Genomic DNA, 17,261 nt, shown 5'->3' with positions numbered 1-17,261 from the left:
GACCCCTCACCCGTTTCGTTTGCCTTGCCAAGCCTGGGGGGTTCGTTCCATCCCCTGATCCCTATGGCTTCGTTTCTCCTTTCCCGAAGTTTCTTCCTGTTTTTCTGCCTTGCTTCGGTCGTTCATTTTACAGAGTATTTGCTTTCCTGCTGCAGGTGCCGTGTACGCGATATTCCCTCTGTCTGTCTGTTTGTCTGTCTGTCTGCCTGTTCGTACGCCTACATGTGTCTTGGCTCGCTGACTCTTATCTGCTCGTTTTTGAAACACAGCTTCCACATCACTTTGAGGTGGCCTGGCCGGGTCAGCCACAGGCGCAAGGGGCTTGGAGTGAAGGAACCCTTTCTCCTCTGAAAAGCCAGAGACCAGCAGGCGGCGGCTGTGGCAATGGAAGAGATTGGACACTGCCCCAACGAGTGATGCCAACCGCTATACATGGTATAGCTACAAGGGCATCGCCAGCACCTGCACGGGCTGATTTTGCCGTTAAGCGTCGTCAGCCTCTCCAGCAGCGGCCGCAGGTAAAATCAATGTTGTTCATTTTTGCCATTCTGTGGTCGAGGTGCGTTTTGTCTTGGCTTACCTCTTGTCTTTTTGCCTTGTTCTTTCTAGAGTAGTGTTGGAATCGGTGTTGGGGGCTGGCGTGTCTTCGGAAGCAGCAGTTGTGAAAGAGCTGCCTTATCAGAAACACAAAGAAAAAAGACACGAGGGGCGCTTGTGCCAGGGAGCGTCTAAGAGTGAGACGCCGCGAAATATGGAGAACAAAAAAGAGAGGCCCACGTAGTAGGGCACAGGTTTTTGGAAGGTGATCTCAATGGATAAGCCTTCACTTCGTCTTCCTTTCTACCTGCTGCCGTACCTCATTTACCCCAGTCCTAGCTGCGGGGAATCAAGTTTTAGCGCTTAGCTTAGTTTTGAACGCTACCGACCGGGCAGTCCTGCGTTCTTGTCCTGCTCTATTGCCTTTGCCCTCCGCCCCAGAAGTAGCTTTCTTATGGACGGGAGTAAGAACGTACGCAAGCACCGGTCGCTACCTCGAAGGAAGGTGGAGCAAGATGCGCGAACTACAGGATACGAGCAAAAGCTCTACTTGCTTCAACAGACAATTCCACTTGCAAGCCGTTGGATCTTCCGATAGAGCGCGCATTTTTCATCGCTTGCCCGGGGTTCTCGGTGAGCCGCATGCCACACACGCGCAGAGATACAGCAACTCTGCGGCCATCGCTCAGGCTCTCACTGACGAAGCCACAGAGATCTGCTGCGTATTGTAGCAGAACTGTGCCCCGAAGTCGTTATGCGCCACCGCCAGACTGTCCGTGCGCACTTGGAATATGCTGTAGACGCAGACGTTTTGCAGGAGAAGCAAGTGAAGCCGGCGATGGGGTACGGGCAAAAAATAGTGATCTTTTTCTTCTGTGGCATGGCTCGCTTAGTTGGAGATTATTTTTAAGAAAAAAGTTTGGAAAACTCAGGTGCCCTTTGAAGCGTCTTTCTGAACTGATATGGATCCTAGCCATCCCGGCTCCGTTTACGGAGCACCTTCGAGCGCCTGTCACAGACATAAACTCGAACGAACTCGGGTTTGATTGGACCGCTGGAACTCTGTTTTCCCATCCGAGCCACGCCGCCAGAGGAATATGAGAAAACAGTCGTTTGAATGATTCAGAAAGTTTTCCTCAGGTGTCTGCTGCGAAACACACCAAAATAAAATTATCAATACCATTAGAATATTCGGATATCGCCTTAGATTACTTTTCAACAGCTGATTTAGATTTCCGCAGAGATCTGGACTAGTCACGACAGTTGTCTGCTATAATACAATTTCAGCCAAACATCATTGCAATGTATCTCGACTACTTCATTCCGTTAGTGTCGAAGTGAAAAGTATTTACGAGATACAAATGTGTTTCGTAGACAGAGATTTTCTTAACCGCTCTGCATACGCTAGGATTCGGAGCGTTGATTCGCCTTCCCCTACAATAAAAATGCCGGAAGATTTTTTCTAATTGATAATAATAGCTTGTTGCTACTATAAATGTACCAGTTGTATCGTTTTCCTTGCCTAGTTTCACAATGTCCTATTAAAACAAGATAATATTAAGATTTGCTGTATTGAGACACACAAATGATTACACGAAACCGTGTTCAAACGAGATAGGTGCCTATGCTTGTTGCAGTTCTATTCAGTTCCAATACGACGTCCCTCTACTGTTGGTCCTAGAAAATGCAGGAGATGATGGTGTTCGGAACTGGTCAGCCTCATCATATCAATAAAACACCTTTCCTCGTTTAGGTATTTTGCCTGAATTGACTCGTCAGTTTTAAGCTAGGACTCGCGGTGCGATACAGGCGCGAGCTGGTGACGGCCCATGTGCCCTGCAAATACGTGTCATAAGTTCCCCAAATCTAGAAATCTAGTATGTACATTCGACCACACTTAGTCTGAATTCTAAAGAATATAATGTGCAGGTTTTCTACTGTTTGTCCTCACGGGTTTATTATTATCACATGGTGTATCAGTAATACAAGTCCTGAGCACTATGTTGACCCAAGACGGTGGCCCAGCGCCAGTAGTCCGTCACTATCCCTACTTTAACGTCTCTCCCAGCCATTGGCCAGTTCTAACAACCCATTGTTTGCGTGCGATGTTGCGTTCTTCCTGCTATCAACCAGTACGACAAGGACGAAGTAGTGGCGGTGTAGGGACACAGAACCATCGTGTAACCTGATGACATTCGGGTTTGGATTGAGATTCTGAAGGTACCGCATCGGGACATTCGAGAGCTTGCGGATTCCTTAGCTGGAAGAGCCGATGATGGTACGTCAAATCTGCAATTGTGTATTAAATAATCTTGTTGGCGCATGCAGGGACGACGCACCTGCATCGATTGCCTGGCTCAAACTAGCTCATAAATACGGAGAATGTCTATTTGAGGTAGAAAGCGACCAAGAGATAGTGATCGACAGCTTGTTACTGGTTTTGCCGGCTAGGGGAATCCTTTCTTTCTTTTTCACCCTTAAATTGACACAGCTAAATTTCCCAGCCAAACGATTTCTAAATAACGGCAACTGGAACGTTACTTGTTTCGCACGGTGCGATGATGTAAAGGTGTGACGTTTATAGGAACCGTATGACACGGTTTTTATTAGTATATTTTCCATCTGTATTTACTATTATGAGCCCATTCATATATGTGGAAGAAAGCAGGGTTTGCTATAATAGCTAAATGCAGGTAAATTTAGAGCAAAGAACTTGAAATATTTTTCTAATTAAAACCTCAAGGTTAAGAAAAATATATTTTGATGCAACTTCAAGCATTATCTTAGATTATTATTATTATTGGATATTAAGTGCGATCATGCTTTCTTCATTTGTAGCCATTTTGTCATGTAATTAGCCAATTGATACGACAGGCAAATACCCCAATAATTCTCCCGATCGCGTGGGCGATGATATCAGATGGCTGCATCGGTTGTTACATAATAGTCTGCTTAAGAAGCCCATCTTGTAGTCGCCCTTCGATAAGTACTCAAAACTGTCGGAGCCAACTGCTTTTTTTGCACCAGTGTTTGCCCATTATCAACAGTCGCCTGACAACTATAGCCCACGTGGCGAGGGGGAAGGGGTCAAGCCCAACGCGGACCAAAAAGGTGTCACGCGCACACACACACACACACACACAAACGTAAGCAGAGATCAGGATAAACAAACTACGACCTCTCAATGCAACCCTTCTGTGAAAAGCAGCATTCTTCTGGTTAGTTCTATCAGACATCAGCCGTTGGGCCCGACAGCTACCCGCGTGCGGCAGTGTTAACTCGTCAATCGTGTACATCATCTAGTTTCATACTTTTACTACAGTCGAGCGTGGACTCTTGCTCACCTTCGCGTGAAGCTCAAGTCGGGGTCGAGCTTCGCGCACTAGGATTATGCTAGAGAAATCGCTAGAGAAGTACGCACAGATTAAACATGTCATCTGAGCTATCTTTCTTACACTTTAATCGATCTTAATCGTCGAACCCACGTGATTCTGTGCCCTAGCATTATTCTCGTACAATCGACAGAACCAGTTATTAGTTCTACGTAAGCACACAAACTAGATTTTCTGTGTTAGCCTGTTATGTATGGAGGAAAATATTCAGATGAAAACACACAAGGCCCGAGTTAGGCGACAGATTTTCGTAAGACAAACGGAACGTTATCAGCGTGCAAGTACCTTATCATATACTGAAAATCTTAAATCTGCGCTATTTGATCATAACCGACGCATAAGCTGAAATGAAGAGGAAATTTATGACTAAGCTAACTGTCAATATTTCCATATATCATCATCTTTCACCAAACGACTCTGCCATTCAAATAGCTAAATGTCCTACGTCAGACTGAGGCCTAAAAGGTACAGATCAGTATTTTTAACAGACGCACGTGTGTGGTGTTTTCAGATTTCAAATAGGGTCCCAAATCGAATCAAAAGGCATACCTACTTGCAGTAAAGAGCCTGTCAAGTTCGAGAGATTTGCTTGACAGGCAAACACGCTTAAATAGCTGGAACTATATACTAACGAGAATAGAGTGCGCGAAACGAATTAGCCAATATGGTGAGCTCTAATCGTACACAATGGACACGACGAAATTTTGAGCAGAAAATCTTCTGTGAATTTAGTACGCAACGATAATGTCTGAGTACAATGACGACTGAAAATGTCGGAGCATCAAAACGAATGATGGCCGACAAAATCGAGCTGGAAGCTGGCTCGTGCACGGCAATACTACCAAAGGTAACCGGCCAAATTAATGCTGAAAGGTCAATAGTTTTAGGCTTAACAATGGGTCGGACAAAGAATTGCAAATGTCCTCGATTGCCGACTGTATAAACTGGAAAGCCATTATAGTATCCTTGATTTTTTTTGCCATTCGTTACGGACCGAAGTTATCTTCGCCACCTTTACGTTGGCACGGACGACTGACGAGCGACTGGTAACAAGTGCTCGATGGCTGCTTACGCTATTTAGCTTGCAATATCGCCATCGATAACAGCGGTGCTTTATGGAGTAACACAATACAGCAAGTGAGGTAAGAACAGCGCTTCGGGGTGCCCAACAGGTTGTCCTAACGAGTTCGACTACCTCAGTTTAAAAGTAGGCGAGTTTCTTCCATGGACCTCGAAAGCCTCGGCACTGATTGAATTGACAACAGGACCATCGTACTGTTTGTTAGTTACTTGATACTTATAAACATATGTGCTTATATGCAAAGTTCATGATGTACAGGTGTTGCCTAAGTTAGAAATGTATGCCTATTTGATCCGATTGATTAACTGTCCGATTGGCTACTTCGTCAAACTTAAACAACTCCTGCATCTTGTACCTCATCTATTTTGAAAAAAGTGGAGTCGTTTTGATGAAATATCCAAACAAGGATGACGCACCTTTTTACCTATGAGGTAACGGCGGGTGCCTTCAAGGGTGAACAGTATTTTGAAGTACGGTTTGGACACTAACATATCTCACACGAAGTGTCGCCTTCTTCAGCGTCAATTACACTATGTGAGTTGCCAGTTTCGATCATACTGATAACAGATTCACGCCTAAACCTAACCGTATCCGGCGATTACTATCTTGTTAGCTATAGTAAATTGGCATTTGACCTGAAATTCGTCAAGTAGAAGCAATACAAAGCGTTGTCTTTGTCAGGTATTTGGTTCAACGGTGAAATTCTACTATTTGATAATATATAGAAAGGTAACGTGAGTGTGTCAGATCAGAAAAGCCTTTCACAGGTGAGGAAGCGATCGTGACGTCAACAGGACGACAGGCAGGCAGACAGACGAACAGAAGATCGTGATTGAGCTGGGATATAATAGGAGGCGTCGGTCTCATTAGCATTGAACAACTTTCTCTATATGCGGAGGGTACACGTCACTGACGTTGAGGTGTCAATGGCGAGGTTATTGTTACCGATTTTCACTGGCATTGTTAGTTGTGTTTGCCAGCTTTCTCCACACGAATGACGCCCTAGAGTATGTTAGTATCCGAAAATAGACAAACAACGGACGCGTCAGACGACCAGCCAGCGAAACGCTCTGAATGATGGAATGGTAGTGCCACAATTGAGTACTGAGTATACCTACGGCATGGTTGAGCTGCCGTTTGCCTGAAATAGATTTATTTTCTTCTTGTAAAGGTCCATTTGAAATTTCTTACTTTTATAGGAGGAACATAAATGCATGTATGTGTCAAAAATCCTTGAAGAATGGCAAATTTGCTATGAAGGCTCACCCAGCGGGTTAAAAGTTCTCATGATGATTTTTCGGCTTTTCTGGAAACGTCGTTGATGTCTTGCGCGGACAACAATAGATATGGTTGTGAGAAAATGCCTAAGCTTGAAGATAACATTCGGGTATATAGTTAGCTTACGGACGGGAAAATTCGACCTTTCCTTTCCTTTAAAACTGTCTACATTTATAACATTGATTGTACCCAACTTTAGGAAGCACAAGCATAAGAGTTGTAGAAAATAACAGAGCCTGAAGTAGCTCGATATGCTTCTCGCAAACGCTGTGTACTTTCATCTTAACCGATTTATAATTCAATCTTCCTCAGAGCCGAAAATACCAATGCGTACGTACCGCTACGTTTTGTTATGCAACGTATCTACATGAACGTTTCATTATTTCTTGCTCTTCGAATTCCTTGGAGTGGCCACCTTCGAATCTGTCTACTAGGACATAACAGACAAACGCCGCAGTATCGAAGTTACATTTACATTGCGTCGTCGTCACCACTAGCGATGACAATAACCATTGCACGAGGAATAAGTGACTCGATGCACTCAAACTATGGCACATACAAGACTAGGACTCGATGTTAGCGAGTAGCGAACGAGTAATCGACGCCATCGTAACCGCTATCCAAAAAAGCAGTAAACCACATATGACGACAATAACAACAACTGCAGGAACCACGGGCGGCCAGGGGAACACATATGAATTGGATTGATCCCGAGATGATACGGGGTGCCGGTAAGCCGACTGGCGAACAAATTGTGCAAAAGCATATCCTCCTTCATCGTAAAGCAGCGGCCGTAGCAAGAGTGACGAAGGTCGGCTCCGCCGCTTCAGCTCAGTCAAGCCAGATGGTGATAACGTAAATCCACGATCATAGTAACAACGACGGTCGTAGTTAGGCCAACTGCAATTGGCTGTCACCAAAACATTGGTCACTGATTGCCTCGCGGACGCGACGGATGCTACGACGGTAAAGGAGTGTTCGTTGCGGCGGAAGTGGCAGCGGATTGCCTCTTCGCATAAGCTGGATTTGAAGCCTGTTTCGGCCGCTTGATTCGTGATCATAATGCCACCGCAGGATGACTGCGCACGCCGGCGGCGGCAGGCAGCAACGGCAGCGAAGATGTGCTGCCTTAGCCTTGACGCTGTCCGGGCCCATTGTTGATGTTGATCGGGACTGGCAGTAGGCTGTGGTATATTCCACGTCGTATATCGTCTTATTTCCACAATTTATATATTATACTATATACATTGTGAGCGTTATGGGATGTGCGATGTGTTGTCTTCATCTATTAGTGCTATGGGGATACTACCATTTCGATGAGAGGGGTGATCCACACAATGAGCTCCAGATACCAATACAGCTCTCCGCGAGAGTGAGCACCGTTGTTCGGGGGAACAGTGGGCGCGAAATACAAGCGCATTGAGGAGTCAAAATAGAACGGCGAACGAAAAGATTAAAATCAATCTATTATTACAGTTCTTTTTTTTCTCTCTCGCTTCAAGCGCAGATCTCCCTTATTTCGTGTTTCACGCAGAACTCGTTGTAGCGCGCCATAGTTTTGTATGCCGAATATCATAGTGGCCGAGAGGCTCTCTGCGCGACAAGTTCAACAATCGAAACCCACAGAGAACCACTACCGTATTAGTCATAGTTATCGTAGCCAGTAGTCAGCAACTGCTAGGTACGTACTTCAGCAGCGAATATTGCCGGTGTTGAACGCGATCAGGACCAGCTCAGAACAACAGCTTAGGACCGGCAAGAGACCGAGTGGTTGGACACTTCGCTGAGCGTAGCACAAAGGATTAGCGAGCAAATATATTCCCATATTGCTTTTCTCCTCATCCTCGCATCATCTTTGTATGCGTGTGCGTAAAATAAAGGCACCGTTAACGCGCCTGACCACGCGGAAACGTGATGGAGCGTCATGATTCAAGCTTGGCGGAAAAGTTGGCCATCGCCACTAAAGATTCGCTATAGACGATAGCGGCGCGAGGAGGAAACATGTAGTAAGCAAGTTGACATATCGTCGGGCGTCGAACATCGCTGGCGGATGGCCACAAGCCCCGCAGCGACCACACACAAATCCGACCTATCTCTTGAAAGTGATACGTTTCCATCTTCCCCCCGAGGGAAAAGTGTCTGAGTCAACCACTTTCAGCCGCTATTTGCTGCCGTCGAAAATCACAGAAATGTACAAATCCGGGAACACAGAGAGTGACGGTCGTCGTCGTCGTCGTACTGTTCGTGGGCATGAAATTATGGAGTAAACGTAGTGGCGTATCCTATAAGCAGAGAACGACAGCTCGGAACAGGCATGGAAAGGCAAACCATGCGTTTGCATACTCTGATCCTATATCGCGGACTTTACCAGAATATATACAAAATTAAGGATGTCATCGATATCGTGGAGGTGGCAAATATTCTAAATAGCCATTCGGCTACAAGCTCTAAACAAATGAAAGGATCCCCACTAAAAATCAGAGGCCAAGTTTCAGGAATGAACGGGGGAAATCGCTCGGGTTGTTGTATATTTAATCTGTTTTAACGAGCAGGTTACTGGATTATTATTATTATTATATTCTTTACTCTGTAGGGTGCTGCAACGCAGCGAGAAGCCGCTTGTCTTAATGGGTAAAAGCTCTTCAAGTCAATTATAAAATGTAGGCTCATACGTTCGGATATAACCGATTCGTAAATCGGTTTCGAAGAGGACGTCGTCAGCAGTTTCTTTCAGCCTGATTGGTCCTTACCTTTATTTTAGGAAGGGCATCGACCTATAGTATTTTGTGTTGCATGTTACAACGTGTTCTCTAGTTCTTTTAGTCTTAAGTTCTTTAGGACAAGACCTTCATTAAAGTGTTTATGCCGCTGTAAAAACAATGTACACCGAACAAAAAATGGGGAAATTTTAGTGTTTCATTTCACATTTCTTTAATGCCGTTTTCAGAGGAATTAACTCTGTTGCCATAGGATATTTTTCGAAATAGGTTTATTTATACAGTTTAAAACTCATGACGCAAAATGTTTTCGTTATAATCGTTAAAAATCGTGATATAACGCCAATTGCAAATCGATACTTTTGTATCTGCTGGAATGTTTTGAAAATTGTAAAATAAGATAAAAATTAGCCCCTGTAATAAATCATGCTAACGAATGCATTAAACAATAAAAACACCACAATGAAATAAAAGTTTTTCTTTAATCCACCTTGTTCTAGCTTTTGATCGGTCTTCTTCTGTTAGCAGATACCCCCTGCACCTCTGGCCTTAGAGCAATAATGTTTGACTACTAGCTATTTTAGATCAAGTCGATAATATGTCAGGTTATAGTTTCTCGCGTGAAGACTATGAGGCCATCAAAACTAATTTCTCTCTAAATTTTTTATCATTACCTTTTTTTTGTTTTTTATTGCGGAATCAATATATTGAATGATCGCTATGCTCAATACTGACGCTAGCTTATCTTTATTCTCTTACACATAAAGAGGACCGAGTCGAAGTATTAACGTACCGCGGCCCATATTACTGAATAAGGCTAGATAATGGCCGCCGATTTTCTTCTAGGAATACACAAACCAGCTTGACAAATTTCATCAGAAAGATATTGGTTTCTATTGTTTTAAGTCTAAAACAGCCCTTTTAGTAAGCTAACAAACGGATTCGCGCGATACTGAAAATATTCGACCCCTCTAGGTTACTGCAAGGCCTCTATCTAGTGATACTAAAAGGGTTGAGACTTTCAAAGATTTTTTTAGAAAATTTTTTTCCTGACGTTGAATGATTGCTTGCGGATCAACAGCTGGGTTAAGTGTCAAGGGAACTTACTTACATTTACTTAAAGACATCCTGGTCTATGGTAGTATTTCTCCAATCATTTTTTAAGCACTCGCTCTTTGCTGCAGTTATTATCGGCACGAGCCGACTACGTGCATAATTTCCAAAAAACCTATATCGCGTCTCTGTCCATCCTGCTCCCTTTCCTTCGTTTTGAAGGAACTGGTACATTTGAAGACCAACACAGGCTTTTCGCTGAGGGCAAATCCACTTCACAAAAGTTAGTCGGTGCGGCACAGTGATACGGTATAGAAGGCAACACACATTAGCATCATTTAAATTGTATATATATGTATTTTTTTAGGGCGAATAATAAAGCTTCCCAGCCGTGGTTTATATGATTTTGGAACTGATTGTAAGTATAGCCTGGTTGAATGGTTGTCAATTTAGGATCAAAATCGGTGATCGTGCTTTCTTGATATCGTAGAGTCCTGTGCAGGCCTATTCTACGAATCCATACTTGGCCTTGGCGATTTGCTCTTTGCGGACGTTGTTCACTGGCTGTATACCTAACATTTGAACCTGTATGGTATAGTCTTTAATCAAATCGGCAGCCTGCGCAGTAATACGATCAAAGTGGCACGATAGTTTTAATATGGAGGTATTTGTAGGCGTTTCTTTTTTTCGGTGCCCGTATTTCCTTTTCCAAGGATTCTATTCAGGATGTACGGGTTAACAAAAGCCCTCTCCTTCCAAACATTGCTTTGGATGTTGTTTATGTTCCAAGAACAGTAGTAATCGATACGTAACAGAATTTTCTACCGCTTCATTTTTACAAAAACTGATCTACATTCTGTAATTCCTAAATATATAATATTTGTACGTATTGTAATATGTATAATTTATGTGTAGAAAGGTATACAACGTTCCTAAAAAGTTCGTCGTGTTTAAGTTAAATTCACAAATGAACTTTATGAGGTTACCGAGTTCAGGATGCTTAGTAACGTCAAGTCGTAGTTGTTCGCTATGATAATTGGTCGAATTGAATTAGAGAGTTTGAAACGTTTTTGCCGGAAAAAATGCCGCGGCTATGAAAGAAGATCATTGTAAAGCTACAATTGATTAGCAGCGAAGATTAGGTGCTTGTCTTCACCTGTCTTTACAGTGGACCATCATATTGTGAACACGGTTCGGTAACAGTCGGTAAACATAACAGAGTCAATTATTTCCACGATTTAGGCCTTTGACCTCGTCAATGATCAACGATTTTCACTATGGATGCATGTACTTTTTTACACTTGCAAAAAAAGGGGCAAGAAAATTTACCTATAGTGAAGAAAGGGTAAACAAAGAAAGTCAGCTTCTAAATAAAAAATACTTGAATATGTGTTGAGTCAGTACTAAAGATAAAATATTGTTACCAGTAACAATTGGCAGTGAGAATACTTTAAGATAACCCGGTACGTTGAACGGAATACCTGATTTTGTGCTTTCGTCAGGGTATCGGTTTGATACATTTGTGTGAGCTGTTCGTTATACAGTAGGAAAAATAACAGCACGAAATTTCACAACTGGCATTTCTGTCGGCAAAAAATACTGAACAGATTTCAAATAACGAGGATTTAGAACGTGTAAGAATTATTTGGGTATCACGTTTTACGTCTGCCAGTATTATGGTAGTTAAGCGTTGTTCGAAACAATTCGTCACTGGTCCAAAGCAAAGCGAACTACGTTTACGCCCAATTTCGAATCTAGACTACCTCACGTGTACGAGACAATACCGTTGTCATCACACGATCCCAGAGATCGAACGCGTAATAACCTAGATAGGCGAAAATGAACTAAACGTTTCTTGGCTCTACCGAACCAATGGTTTGAAAGGTCCATGTACAGTCAGATCACCGCTGAGGTTAGGCTACGTTTACGTGGTCAGACACATAATAATACATTGGCTGGTTCCGTTGTTTCCAACAGTGGTGGTGCACAATATATCAACGATTGTTCTTACATCTTAGGTAGAAACGCGAGTTGAATTCATAGTAATGGTGATCCTGTAACATTCATATTCCAATGATCATAGAACACAAATGTATACCTATGTTTTTCTTTCTCTGAAAATAGCGGGACAATTCTGACCTGTTTTCGTTGATACGAACCGTACTCAGTGATAGTATATTTCAGGACGCTGTCAGAGTCCTCTAACGAGTTTGCTGCTATTGAGTGACGATCATTACTTTGACAATGTCGCTTTTTTTTTTCGTAGCGGATTTTGTCTTAGCAGCTGCTTAAATAATAACGATAGTGTTTAGTATTAGAAATGTTTATGGATTAAGGGACAAAATGACGATGTCCTCGCAATAAATTTGCGATGCCCGTTGCCGAAGCACAGAGTGTCGTTTAACTCAACCTCAATGATGCTAAGTCGCGATGAAATTTCTTTACGCCACTCATACGATTTTTCGTATCTTTGCTTCGTAGGCTTCTGGTTCTCAAGGTTCTATCCGCACCGATCTACGAGACGAAGTTGACACGAATCACGAAACATCAAGTTTTCTTCGTGCCGGCAAAGCTACTCAGAGTAATAACAGAAATTGTTTAATAGAATGATTGATACCTATAATAAAATAATGATACCTCGAATTAGCAAAGTTCAACTTCTCAGCATTACTGCTTCAGCTCTAATATCCGATGTATATGTATATAATACATAGAAATAATTAGTAAATAGCTTATTTTCACAGCAATAGAAGTATACAATAAAGTTTTTTCCAGTTGTTGAATGTTTGATAGTGACACAATGGCATGGTAATGACCAATACCTCTTATACCTATAACACGTATGGGTGTGTCTCTTTATATTGAAGCTGACACAAACTAAGGAAACTACCACAGTGAACATGTTTGCTGCCAAATGTTATTTTTCCTTGTCATTTGTCTAATATCCGTTTATAAAACGATAGTCATCTAAAGCTCCTACTGAAACGTTCAGCTATGATTAGGCACCGATGAGCTAGACAAACATTTTTTCTTGTTTTTCTTCAAGCTGAATTTCTGATATAATGCACTGAGCAAAACGTTGTCGTTTACTGTTACGCCAGTTGCTTACAAAATGGAAGAGTTCATCTTTGAATGCATCTGCTACTGCCCCTAGTTCAGCTCCTCCATAGACGACCGATGCCAGAATGACCACACGGATAGTCAATCCACCGAGTGACCTCAGAATGGACAATCACAATCAACCAAATCGAAATACCAAGTCATGGCAGACTCATTCGGTTCACAAAAGGGGGCAGATCGATGGCGAAGAAGACGACTTGGAGAATACATGACTAGAAACCAACTCCGAGGAGGGGGCGCGACTCAGCCACACTGTACAAGTTACTTCGCAGCGACTGTACATCAATTGCGCATACTTTGTTACTCACTAGAAACGTCATTGTGTTACAGTTTCGTGCTACACACTCTCGTTGTTTATCTCTCGGTATCTTTCTGTCGTACGAGACGCACTCGGCTCAGGACTGATCTCCAACGCGGCTTGAACATTGGGACGGTCATGCGGTCGAGTCCAGCTTCTGCAGCGCGCGAATCATTTTCTTGTTCTTTTTGGCCTGAATGAAGGGAGAGGGCAAAAAGGTTGGGGTATGAGTACAAGGATATCCATTGCACGCCTGCTGTGTGCGACTGCTAAACGAGTAAGTTTCCCCCATCTCTGCCTCCTTGGGATGGCCTCTTTGACAGGCGAGCCATTGAACCAGCGGCCCGTGATATCCCCGCGCTGCAGTAACTACCTGCTGCCTTTATTGAGAAGTACTAGCATACTGACGGTGAGCGGCGCTTTTGCGAATAGAGACGTGACTCTCGTCTCGGCGTAATGTATGATTGTGGCTCGATCTAAGTATGGATTATTGTGTGTTCGACTCGATGTTTGCTCCTTTATAGAGTACGCATGGCACTCAGCTTTGCTACAATGATATCATTGTCGGTAGATGACCACTGCACTAATAGGACGCAGATTTTAAAGAATGTGTGTCTGTAGCAAGAAGGCATTCAAAGGTGGCGTACTAGAGATGCCTATGGGGGTAGTTGCATTTCTGCTGGTGTTTTGTCAAGCGGGCTTCACGTTTGCACAATGAGACTCCTATACACGAGCAAATTGTCTTCGAATGCGCATCTCAAACAGAGGACGAGCTTATTCTTTACTTTGTTTGCTATATAAATACGATATTGGTGTCGGGACTTCGAAGCTGAGGAGAAGTCGAGATCCTTTACAGGTGCCTTTCTAAAGATAACGTATACTGTTTTATGTAATCGAACGATAACTAGAAAACGCGAAGATCATAATGACATGCCAGAATCGCTGCGTGTCGAACAATACGGGAGAACGTTTTTTATAAAGTAAGATTCTGATTATTAGAAGAATACTTTCGCAACATCAACAAATGACTGGCAAATTGTGAAGCAACTGAATGTGAGAGCTGCACAATTTTTCGAATTCTATATGATAGGCATAAAATTGGCTCGAGCTTTCCCATTTTGCGCCGTGGTGCCTAATCGCATAGCTGTACTAGGAAGATGCTGAACAGCGGTACCCCTCCCATTGCTCATTTGCTCGACCGTCTCTGCAACTTAAGAGGTACACAGAACTGTGAGAGTTTCATCCTGAAGGCCACGAGTCCAACGGCGGCGTAAAACAGGTTACCTGTTACGGGAGTATGGGATAATTCGCACAGAGGTTTAGATAGAGACGATGATTAGAACATGATGTTAACACATCTGTATCAGAGTAACTGAACAAAACAGGGTACCAGTATCCCTACAGCGCTAGAATCAAATTGGCTAATGGAACAACCCAGCACAGTACAGCTATGCAATAGATTTGTTGAAATGGGCCGACGGTAGAATTGAAACGAAAAAGGCGATTTTACAGGAGAGACAAGTGCGACATCGTGATGAATACGAAGCGGCAAGATAGTAAGGCGACCGTGTCGAGTTCGAGTTCAAGGTTTAGGCTAAAAAGGTTTAAATTTTCTTTCAGTTGGACTAGGGCAATCAACGAGACGGTACGAAGCAGCATTCAGCGTGTACGAGTAGCCCGGATCATGTGTGCGAAAAGAATAAAAGTGTCTGCATGATCCTTGTCAAAAATAAGTAAATATAGTACACATATGTGATCGTATTTGATTACCCGCTGGTCGAGTGGCACCAGCCACTCTGTTCCTATATATCATTATATTTATTCTTAACATTCATTTGTACGGTTTTATAAGCTAATGGTTAACATGGCACCACGGTATGTCTGCACGCTATCTGCTTCCTTTGAACTTCGAAAGCCTTTCCATGGATGTATTTGAAAACAGAACAGAGTCCGTCCATCGCAAAGCCTACATGGGATATACACGTTTCTGTTTCATTGAGCAAATTTGCCTGCTGTCTTGGGTGCTATGTCAAGAATGTCAAACCTCAATGTTATTCGATCGGCCCGAATACAACGTCCTCGGCAACACCAAATCCGACGACGGTATCGATAAAGACTTCGTGGAATCTCGAATTCGCGTTCCGGAAAATCCATCCTCGCGTGTGCAAACACGAATACAAACGTGTCTGTATCCCACAAAAAGATAGCTTCGTGCAACACCTCTCTCGCCTATCGTTTCTATCGAAAGCTCTACTCGTATTGAATGTTGATGGTAAAAAGCGTCGATTAAAATGCCAGCGCACGCTGCAGGAATAGCTAGTTCCTAAATCAAATAATAGGTAGGTAACTGTCCCATGGTCGATCTGCTATGAAGGAGCAATCACAGCACATGGTGGAAAAGGACCTTAGATTGCATAGGTCGGCAGAAGCGTTCAAAAAGCGAGTGAGAGCACCGCATCATCAGCAGAACAGCCATTTTGTACATTGCCACCACTAATGAAACGATCCATGTAGCCATGAAAGTACGATAACGTCCATTGACAAGGTATACCGAGCCAATCCGTGGTACTGTACTGCGCGATGTCTCAATGGAGCCTATTAATCAGTATCCGATGATACCGAGTTGATTCTCCAAACGGTTTCACTCAAAGAGCAGTGAGGCTGTCCGGGAATGACCGTCTCGCTTTTGCGGGGAGCCAGCCATATAGGGAATACCAACTAAAACATGGAGCGACTGACGCACCTAGATCGTTCTTCCCCGCGCTCATTTCAATCAATAGTCGACAGATAGATGACTAGACAAATCATAACGGATCCCAGACACACACAGCTCCGGGATCAAACACTTAGCATTGGTTCGTGCGTTCAGAACTGAAGCAAGCCTAACATTAAAGTTAGTTGTCTTTGGCAAGAACATACGGGTACGCACCACTACAAAATTGATGAGTTCGTGTGACTGTGAATAACTCCATAAAGCTATTTCTATGAACTGTGATGGTTCGGGGAGTAACTAAAGCAAAAAGTCCTTACAATAAGCAAGCGGGAACAAGCAACCCACTAAAGTGGAATATCGCAAATGCAAGGAGAATGAAACTTTCAATTAATCAGGAACTCGATACCTGGCGAATTTCTCGGCCGGACTTCGCTCCGGCTCGAAACCGGCTCGCGCCCACAAGTTCGTCCCATACCGCTGATCAGACGCTGGCACCCACTTTGCTTCGACCGGGGCTTTGTTCAATCAGGTCAACGTATCCGAAAAAGCTAGCTACCACTACATTCGTGCCTTCGTGCTAGCTTCATTTATCGCGCTCGCGGGCATGTCACCCAATGAGGAGCGGAGAGACTACTGAAGTCGCAGACGCAAGAAAATTGTTCTAACATCGCTAGTTGTGTCGGTTTACTCGAAATGTGATCACTAAGGGTCGATGTAATGGCTCAAAACATATGAGCAGCATTGCCATCAACCGCCCAGATGTTTGTACTGAGTGCATCGCTACCTACTACACGGAGAAAGGTGTGGATGATGCAAAAAGACGCTTCTAATTTTGAGCCCCTTGAGCTAACCCCACTCAAGAGATTCGTAGTAAGGTTGAGATCGAGGATCGTTATTTTTTGAGCTGGCAGCACGCGCAAAACGTAGCGGGACCACTAGTTTTGTAAATGCTGACAGTAGAGTATAACTTACGTTAATTAGCGTGCTCTATACGTATGGACCTCATTGGGCGCGGGACTTGCAGCGTTTAAATTAGGAAAATCTAACGGAAAACCAACAAGCGGCAGTATCA

The 17,261-nt window shown here is 43.4% G+C and overlaps 2 long non-coding RNA genes across 2 annotated transcripts in view; both read right to left on the bottom strand.

The window, feature by feature from the left end:
* Positions 1–17,261, bottom strand: part of LOC111269483 (uncharacterized) — a 71,062-nt gene that overhangs the window by 16,336 nt on the left and 37,465 nt on the right. The window lies entirely within an intron of this gene.
* On the bottom strand, positions 9,469–12,815 carry LOC111269484 (uncharacterized). The gene is made up of 2 exons (XR_002685793.2): positions 11,540–12,815; positions 9,469–10,331 (listed from the first exon to the last, which is right to left on the bottom strand). It is a non-coding gene; the product is annotated as an uncharacterized LOC111269484 (long non-coding RNA).

This window comes from Varroa jacobsoni, unplaced genomic scaffold (genome assembly GCF_002532875.2).
Source record: "Varroa jacobsoni isolate VJ856 unplaced genomic scaffold, vjacob_1.0 scaffold_1388, whole genome shotgun sequence".
NCBI lineage: Eukaryota > Metazoa > Arthropoda > Arachnida > Mesostigmata > Varroidae > Varroa > Varroa jacobsoni.
This window is presented reverse-complemented; position numbering and strand designations above follow the sequence as displayed.